The following is a 9,937-nucleotide window of genomic DNA, read 5'->3' on the forward strand; positions in this document are numbered from 1 at the left end:
CACTCCTGGCACATAAAAGGATTTTTGGGACATTTGTCAAATACTGTCTTCACCCACCTGGCAAACTTCCTCCCTGTCGAGTCAGAATTTCCACTTCTGCCATAGATTTTGTAGCAATGTTCACAGCGTCCTTGCTTCTTTCTTCCATTATCCCCTACTTTGTTTATCAAGTGATGAGTTTGAGTTTTTCTGCCTTGTTGCACAGGTAAAGTGAGTTTGCTGTCCAGGAGGTAATTGTTCAGAAATAATATTTAGGATTACAAGTTTCCTGAATTCATTTATGTGTATGTTACTGGACTGGATGCAGTCACTGTAGAGAATGTAGGCATTCACGAGAGCCGTTCCCCATATAAATTCAATAATAACTTTCTTGTACCATTTTGTAGTCTTTCGCAGAGCATTCCCATATGAAGCGAATTGATCACTTACATCAATGAAGGACTTGCTAGTAGTGTAATCAATAATTGCGGTAGGCTTTCTAATTTCTGAACCACGTCTTTCTGTTACAGTTACCTCTTCAGCAGAGTGAGCTGTAGATAGGACTAACACATCTCTCTTATCTTTCCACTTCAGAATAGTCACACCTTCCTGAGTTTCCATTCCTACAATATCACCTTTCCTCAATTTATCTTGAACAACATCTGCTGGCAAATATTTACGGTTAGACCTAATTGTACCGATCAGATGGGTATTATTGTCAATGGCAAGGTAAGCAAGAGGAACGCTGGTGTAATAATTATCTGTGTAAAGACGCCGGCCTTCACAGAGAAGATCTCTTACAAGCTGTAACACAACAGTTTCAGGAACTGACATGTTACCGGCCGTTTATATTTCCAACATAAAGAATAATGTTCCATGTATATCCCCTGCTGGCACACAACTTGAAAACTTTCACTCCGTATTTATTCTTTTTGGAAGGGATGTACTGCCGAAATGAAAGTCTTCCCCGCCATGGTATCATACTTTCGTCGACACAATTTTTTTCCCCTGGTGTGTATATTTCTTGGAATTGTGAAATGAGTTTGTTGGTGATGTTCGTAATTCTATGTAATCTATCATTAGGGACAGCACGTGAATTGTCTGCAAAATGCCACATTCGTAGAAGCAGTTCAAATCTGTTTCTACTCATTATATACTTCGGGGAAAAGGAAAATCAAACAAAGCACTAGTGCTCCAGTACTCTGATAATTTTGGTACTTTGATCACCACAAAATTTTAAAACAGCGTGATATTCGGAAAGAACAAGACAAAATGTGGTAACACAAAGCGAATAATTACGTGTATGAAATCATATACACGTGGCGTACAACGTCAAATTGAAAACCTACGCCGCGTGTATAGAAATGCATACACACCACAAAAACGTCAACAATGGGCTTAATTTCAATTGTATTGAGATATTATGCATACGCATTTCATTCACAGTCGGTCAGTAACAAGAAAATCGGATTGGCCCAGAAGAGATACATTTTCAGTTACACGGTGGCAGTCAATGTGTTAAATTCGGAACTGAATTTCTAAAAGGGTAAAGGAATATTAGCTATGCATTCTTAATGCTTTACCTTAACATCGATTTTACATAACTCGCATAATTTAATTTATTTAAATACTAGGCCTGTGACAAAGAAGACCAGTGGATAACCTTATACAGTAAAATTTCTCCTAACGGACATCTTTAATTACGGACATTTTTAAATTCTCCGGCAGAAATACATAAGGTTTAATGGCAATATTACTTCTTAATAACGGACATTCTTAAAAACTGACGAGGACACTGAAAACTACCTCCCCAAAGCAAATAAAACTTCTTAATAACGGATAGCCTGAAACAAAACGGTCGCAATTCCTGGAATTCGACACAACAATGGCCAGTATTTCGAACTAGCGCGCATTGTTGCTTGTTACACCGAACGTATTTCTTTCTAAAAGTGCAGACAGTAGACACTATTCTTTGTGGTTATCGTGAGACGTGTGTGTCACTTCTGCTAAGATGTCGCAGAAACGCAAACGTCTGACTTTGAAGGAAAAAGTTGAAGTCATCAACGTCTACGAAAAACAATTGCAAAGAATTTTAAGATTCAGAAAAATATACGTAGATGATTATTTTGGACAATCTGGGTCTGGCCAGAAATAGCTAGAGCCAATTGAAAATGAAAGAGAATTTTGAATGCAGTAATTTAACAAAGGATTACACTACGTGTATTGTATTTTCTTTATTGAAATTTGTAGTGTATGTAGCGATACTTTCGTAAATTTAAATTCACTTTATGTAGTAGGGCTACAGTATTTTGTTCCTTGAATGTAGGGGAAAGAAAGAACATTATGTTCGTAAAGTACGTACTGTAATATGCTTATCCTATTGTGTAATATCCTACACTATTTTCTGAATAATGAACACTTCTTAATAACGGACATTTATTTTCCCTCCGGCGTGTCCGTTACTGAGAAGTTTTACTGTATTAACCTAAGTCAGAATTAATTTTAACTTCCACAATACCCTGACATTTGTTTTAGCTAATCATTGTTCGGCAAATATTTTTCATCATTGAATATCTATGCTAATGTAAGGTCACGTTAATACAAATTTAAAGAGCACGTTAAAAATATTAATGAATACATACAATAGGTTTAAACACTGACCAAATGTTTCTTAACTAATGTAATCTAATAACATTCTGTTTTCTTTCGTGAAATACCCAAGCTTTTAAGAAAGTGAATTTAAGATCATAAAGTATGAGAAGGCCACAGATAACACCTGAAAAACAGAAGAAATAATTATTGTACATTTTAGAATTATAAATATGACTTTCTACACAATTTTATCAAATTTATTCCTATATTCAAATTTATAATGTCTCTAGATAGTTTTCAAGTTATACTTTTGTTCCTTTTCACATGACATAGACTCGATTGGATTAATAATCATCACCCTGCATTTTGGGAAAACAATTGGGATAATTTCAAATCAATAGGTGATTCTGGAATTATATTGAATGTTGATCAAGAAAATGACATACAATTTCCCCATCACGTCAGGATATTTCACAATTTCACAATCAGAACTATCATTTTCACCATTCCATTACACCTATTACAGAACGCAACAAAATAAATGTAAACAAGGGAAGCTTAGGTTGTTTCCAAATCAATAAGTGATACTCGAAAGTATTTTGAATGCTGATAACGGATGTCAAAAATTTCTTCCCATCACGTCAGGATTTTTCTCAACGTCATTAAGTTTAATCAACCCACTATATTATAACATTGAGTTTTGGTCATTTTGTGAAGGACATTTTTATGAGGAATTTCCAAAATGGAACTTACGTATTCAAAGTTTACAATTTTCATGTCAATGTGTCTTGTGGATTAAATGCTTGCTATTCTATGTGCATTTATAGTTCAAAGCTGGAGGATTTGTAATGTAGAAAATCAATATTTTAGCACCATATAAAGAGAGCCACCTATTGAGAGCCACATTTAGGCAGTTATATTGCTATTTTCTGAAAAGAAACTAGACGTGATGAGTAAATATTGGGCCTCTCCGATAGCGCAGTGGCAGCGTCGTCGCCTTGTAATCAAGGGGTCCCGGGTTCTATACTCGGAGGAGGCACATAGTAGTTCGGATCTCACATTAAACTGTAGGTCCAGTCCCGAGTAGCCTTACCGTGCATAAAGTGAACTTTAAACACCAACCCATTACGGGGTTAAAAATGGATTTAATTTTTGGAGGAAGATAGCAACTCGGGGCAAGCCCCCGCAACTAACAACCTGTCGGGTGAGAATGACTCAAGGCAAGTATTAATAAACTGCTCCCCCCAAAATAGGCAATAGTTAGGCTGGAGAATTAAAAAAACTAACCAATCTCTAACTACGCACTTCAACCATGACTGAGACAAAGTTGTAATGTTACAAACAAATCTATTGTTACATTTTACCTATATTTCTGCAGTAATGCTGAACGTTATTGCTTTGCTAAATTTAACATATTCAATAAATATGTTCTGAGCATACTGAAATTGTTTTTTTTTAATTCCGAACTAATTGGACTACTAGCATACAGTGCCACCTCTAACTATCATTAGCAATTAGAAGTGATTACGGCCCGTTTAGCCTTATTGCGTTTTCATCTTCCCCAATACAATTTCGCGTGATTTATGTGACACTAAGTTTCTAAGGCGAAACGGGACATACCATTTCGCCTTATCCTTTTTCGCCTTACACACAAAAAAATTTCCCACCAAGGAATATTATCGACATGAAGGGTCATTATTATTAATGTATTATTAACCTAACCTAACCTAATCGACAGTACAATGGGAGCCAAGGTAGGCAATATCAAAAGCTCTGCGTTCCCATTATGGGTTACCCTACAAGTCGATAATATTCCCAGGTGGGAAATTTTTTGTGTGTAAGGCGAAACAGGATAAGGCGAAATGGGATGTCCCGTTTCGCCTTAGAAAGTTCGTGTCACATAAATCATTTGAAATTGTATTTGGGGAGGTGAAAAACGCAATAAGGTGAAATGTGATAAATGGAAAGGGAGGACACGTTAGAAGCCATTATTATTACTTCTAATTCATACTCACATACACATATTTTCCAAATGAATCAGACATGATGTTTCTAGTGAATTGTCGTTCTACTAACATGATACAATCATTGCCTAATTAAGTCTTCTGGGTTAGATTTGGTGAACCGAATATTACATATGCATGTACAGGGTCTTTCTTTCCCCTTTGGGCGCTTGACGGCGGCACGCTTGGCGACTGCCCGGACGCCAAATCCCGCCAAATCGCGTGCGATATCTCCGCTATGGAAACAGCTAGCTTCGAAATGACTTCAAGTTCTCAGAATTATGGTTACAATTACATTCAAAATGAGCAAGTGAACTGTCAAGGGGGATGTTGGAAATGTTATACTCGTGCATCCACTACCTTTTCTGGTATGTTTTGAGAAACTTTCGCGTAGCTTTGGTAACAATACACGCTAAAAGGGTATACTTAAGTTTCCTAACAGCTCGTGGTGCCAGAGTGCCAACTGAAACACATGGCTTTAAGCATAACTTGTGGATTTATTTCTTAAGGCTCGGCTGGACCTTTGGCATGCAAATGGGCGATTTTGTTTCAAATTTTCCTCTCCATTCGAAAAACTTCTTGGATATTTCAAAATATGAAATATTACATTAGCTTAGAATTCCTTCTAGAGCACTGACGTGAAATTTCGTGTAGTTTTCTTTCACTGTTGTCTATATATTATCAATAGTTTTGTGATTACATAAGTCTATTAAACAATTGATAATATCTAGACAACAATGAAAGAAAACTACACGAAATTTCACGTCAGTGCTCTAGAAGGAATTCTAAGCTGATGTAATATTTCATATTTTGAAATATCCAAGAAGTTTTTCGAATGGAGAGGAAAATTTGAAACAAAATCGCCCATTTGCATGCCAAATGTCCAGCCGAGCCTTAACCCAATTCCATTTCAGTAATTTCGCGATCTCAGTTCAGTTGTATTTTTAAAGTGGTTACCTGTTAGAAGTGTTCTTGCGATTTTCTATTGATTTGTAAAATGTTTGTTAAGTGTTATTTGAGTTTTGCTATAGTTTTAATAATGCCACATACGTACACATTGCAAAAAGTTTTTATGTACGATTCGTATGGGATTACAAATTCTTGTGGGGACGTCCGTAGACGATTTTCAACAAAATTCCCAGGTGTGCCTGTTCCACACAGAATTACCGTGCGAAACCGTGTGAACAAATTCAGGAAAACAGTATCTATTCTCGATAACAAGCGAACGGTAAAACGGCGTGCACTTACCGAAAAAAAAAATGGACGAAGTCGGAGAAATATTAGAACATACTCCTAAAAAATCGCTCCGACGACTTGCACAGGAAACAGGAATTTCCGAAACAACAGCATGGCGAGCCACCAAATTTTTAAAACTGAAACCTTATAAGGTCACTGTTGTCGAGGAACTGCTAGCACGCGATAACCAGAGTCGGGTAAATTTCTGTAACTGAATTTTGGTTAATGTTTACGGTTGGTTAATTGATCCACGTTTAAAATTCTTCTCTGATGAAGCATGGTTCCATTTAATGGGCCATGTTGCGCACAGAATAACAGGTATTGGAGCTGATAAACCAGATTGTATACACGAAACTCCTTTGCATGACCAGAAAATCGGTGTTTGGTGCGCAGTATATGCATACAGAGTTATAGGACCCATATTTTATGAACATTCCATAAATACACAGAGATACAGGGACGACATACTCGCACCATTCTTCGAACAACTAACTGATATTGAATGCCTGTCAGGGTTTTTTCAACAAGACTGTTCCACCTCACACACATATCAGGAGTCGTTGGATTTCATTCAGGAAATATTTGAAAACCGGGTTATTAGCAAAGGATTTTGGGCCCACGGTCCCCTGATCTCACCGTATGCGATTTTTATCTATGGGGAAAATTGGAAAAAATGAGTATCTGCAACAAACCCCCACACATTAGAAGAACTGGAGGAGAATATCAGGAGAGAAACTGAAGCAATTTCAGAAGCTGAAGTGTTGCGTGTTAATGGAAATTTCCTGAAAAGATGCCAGAAATGTGTGGATGCAGGAGGACACCATTTCCAGCATCTCTTGTGACGAGGTACGTGCTTGTTTTCATTATAATTGTAATTGACACTTTATTGATTGTAACTGTATTTGTTGCAGGAATGAATTTGCAATAATTAGCATAACATAGTCGGTCAGTAGGTGGAATGGGCGATTCTAGGCACGTCCTTTGACCTACTTTTTTTTTTACGACGTTTTACGCACTAAACTAACCTACAATGAGAGAAAAAAGGACAGAAAAAGCTCTGGCATCACTTTTTAAGCTATTTTTTTATCTTTTTTAAAAAAAAAAGAGAGAGAGGAGAGAGAGAGAGAGAGGGATGAGTTAAAGCCTTACGACATTTTACTATAAGGCTGTCTCCCCTTACGATATTTTCCTGTAAGGCGGCGATTTTATGATTTACGACGTTTTACGGACTAAACTAACCTACAATGAGAGAAAAATAGACAGAAAAAGCTCTGGCATCACTTTTTAAGCTATTTTTTAACTCCTGCAAATTTTGCTCTTATGCTAACTCGTTTTTTGACCTACTTTTTGAGTAGGTGGAACCGGCGATTCTGGGCCTACCTTTTGACCTACTTTTCGCGCGCAGTGTTGCCAGCTCCTCACTCGAAAAAATCACCAAGGTTTTTGTTTTTGGGTCTAACCTAACCTAAAGCAAGGAGGTGGCAACCTTGCTTGAGGTATTTTCTCGCAGTGTTGCCAACTCCTCACTCGAAAAAATCACCAAGGTTTTTTTTTTTGGTCTAACCTAGCCTAAAAGCAAGGAGCTGACAACCTTGCTTGAGGCTTGCCTTACAGTGCATAAAGCAAGGTTGCCAACCCACTGGTACTTTTGCCATAGCCTTTTACAAGAAAAAAAAAAGAGAAAGGGAAGAGTTAAACAACCGACAGCTTACCCACAGCCTTTTTTGCTCTAAGCTAACCTAAAGCAAGGAGCTGGCAACTTTGCTTGTGCAATCAACCCGGTTGACCACCCTCAAGTAAAAAATCAGCGTTGCCAACTCCTCACTCGAAAAAAAAATCACCGAGATTTTTTTTGGTCTAACCTAAAGCAAGGAGGTGGCAACTTTGCTTGTGCAATCAACCCGGTTGACCGCCCTCAAGTAAAAATCAGCGTTGCCAACTCCTTACTGGAAAAAAAATCACCAAGATTTTTTTTTGGTCTAACGTAACCTAAAGCAAGGAGGTGGCAACTTTGCTTGAGGCTTGGCTTACACCGCATAAAGCAATTTTTGCCAACCTGCACACACTAAACAAGGAGAGCCGGCACTGCTGTAAAAGAGAGAGAGATGGGTGGATGGCAACGCAGTATGTGTGTGCGTGTGTATGTATAATATGTAGCATTATTAACTAGAGTGTGTTGGCAATTTACTTACAACTAAAAAAAAATAGAGATGCCAACTTTGCTGTAAGATGAAGAGAGAGAGAGAGAGATTTATGGCTGGCAACAGTAACGAGCGAATGCGCCATATCGTAATTTTCCAACTCCGTATATCATGACCTTTGTAAACCTCTCTCGGGGGAACGATGTGCCACACACACGCGCGCGCGCGCCTGTATTGTGACGCAAGCAAACAAAATAATAATTGTTGTTTTTTTAGGATACCTGGCCCCTATAACCTCGCGAGGGTGCGTGGTGCCCAACACAGTTCTAATGGCCACGGCTAACAAAGCCATGCCCCTGTAGAGTTTCACGTGTTTTTTTTTTTTAACCCCCCCATAACTCCCTACAGAGGACCTCCGTGTGTAATGTGTGTGTTTTATGATTGAAGAGAAGAAAAAATTTTTGGTTAAGAATAGAAAGTGTAAGAAGTAAAAAAGTTTGCGTAGGGGGTGCTGCATCTGAAAGAAAAAAAATATCCTCAAAATAGTGTACATAATATGATAGAAAAATATAAAAAAAAGTGTGAATGCAAAAATTAGTGTGAATGATTGTTTTTTTTTAAAAAAAACGATAGAAAAATATAAAAAAAGTGTGAATGATTGTTTTTCTTTAAAAAAATAATAGAAAAATATAAAAAAAATGTGAATGCAAAAATTAGTGTGAATGATTGTTTTTTTAAAAAGAAAAGTGGTGCAAGAAATAATACATATTTTTTTGATGCAGAAGTCTAATGGTGCGAGCAGATTTCTTCCTCGTCATGGCATCCCCATTCTCGGGTGTGGATGTTGCAGTTGAGTAGCCTCAATTTGGTGTCGCGGGGATCAAGCGCCACTTTGTTGATTGTGGATGTACGCAACTGGTCGATGGTGCTCGTGATCCCATGTTCGGTCATGCGTTTGATTTCTTTGTCGAACAAGCACGACTTGTAATCTTCTACGGTCAGTTTGTTTGTGCTCGAACGCCCCACCCCTTTTGCCTTTTTTATTTCGGTCTCGTCCTGGATTTTCACGGCATACATTTTCGCTCGAAGACCAGCAAACTCTGTGATGATGCGGCTGTTGACTTCATCCTTCATCTTCCCGATCGTCATTTTCTGGCTGTTGTCGAAGAGAGCGTGATCTTTGGGATAATTAGAGAAGTCGAAATGCTGGCTCATGCTTTTCAGATCTTCGTATAGATCATCGGTGTGGATGTTGTACACGAAGCTGTCTGTGTCGGTGTATGCCACCTCGATCGCCTCTCCATAGCGTGGTTTCATGATGTCGTAGTGAAACTTGTACATGGCCAGCTTTGACAACTCGAGGATCGCGACTCCCACGGCGATTGGTTTGTCGAATGTTATGTTTCTGAGAGCACGTTCGATCAATACCAACGTGTCGCTCAGTATCGTGAAGTTCTTGTACGTGGGCTGAGCGACGAGCTTGTTTATTTTCTTCGGGTCGGAGACCAAGTTGATATTTCTTCTTTTCCTCGCATCTTCCATGCTCTTGCCGTAGATGCTGTTGTTCATTAATTTGTATAGGTCTTTGTCTGCGGAAGAAGAAGCTGATGCTCGACGTTGAGTGTTGCCGTCGATATAGGGCGCTAGCCACCTGGTTTGTCTAAACTTCAATCCTGAGTGCACGTGCTTCAAAACCAATCCATGCTGGAGGTAGAATTGTAGGAGACGATAATGCACCACGTAATTCTTCTTGCTCTTGAAGGTGAGCATCAGCTTTTTCTCCGGAGCCGTTTCCATCACAGGTGCCATCGCAAATCCATGGTGTTCTCGATGAAGCGATGCAGGATATTCCAAATCTACTTTCAGGAAACATCCATTTTCATGATCTTCGCTCCATTCCAAACAATCTTGAAGTTCCTGCTCGCTCATCCACTCGTATTCTCCGATGGGCAGAGTCTCGGACATGGCATAACCATACAGGTTGTT

This window comes from Lepisma saccharinum, chromosome 18 (genome assembly GCF_977018435.1).
Source record: "Lepisma saccharinum chromosome 18, izLepSacc3.1, whole genome shotgun sequence".
Classification (NCBI taxonomy): Eukaryota; Metazoa; Arthropoda; class Insecta; order Zygentoma; family Lepismatidae; genus Lepisma; species Lepisma saccharinum.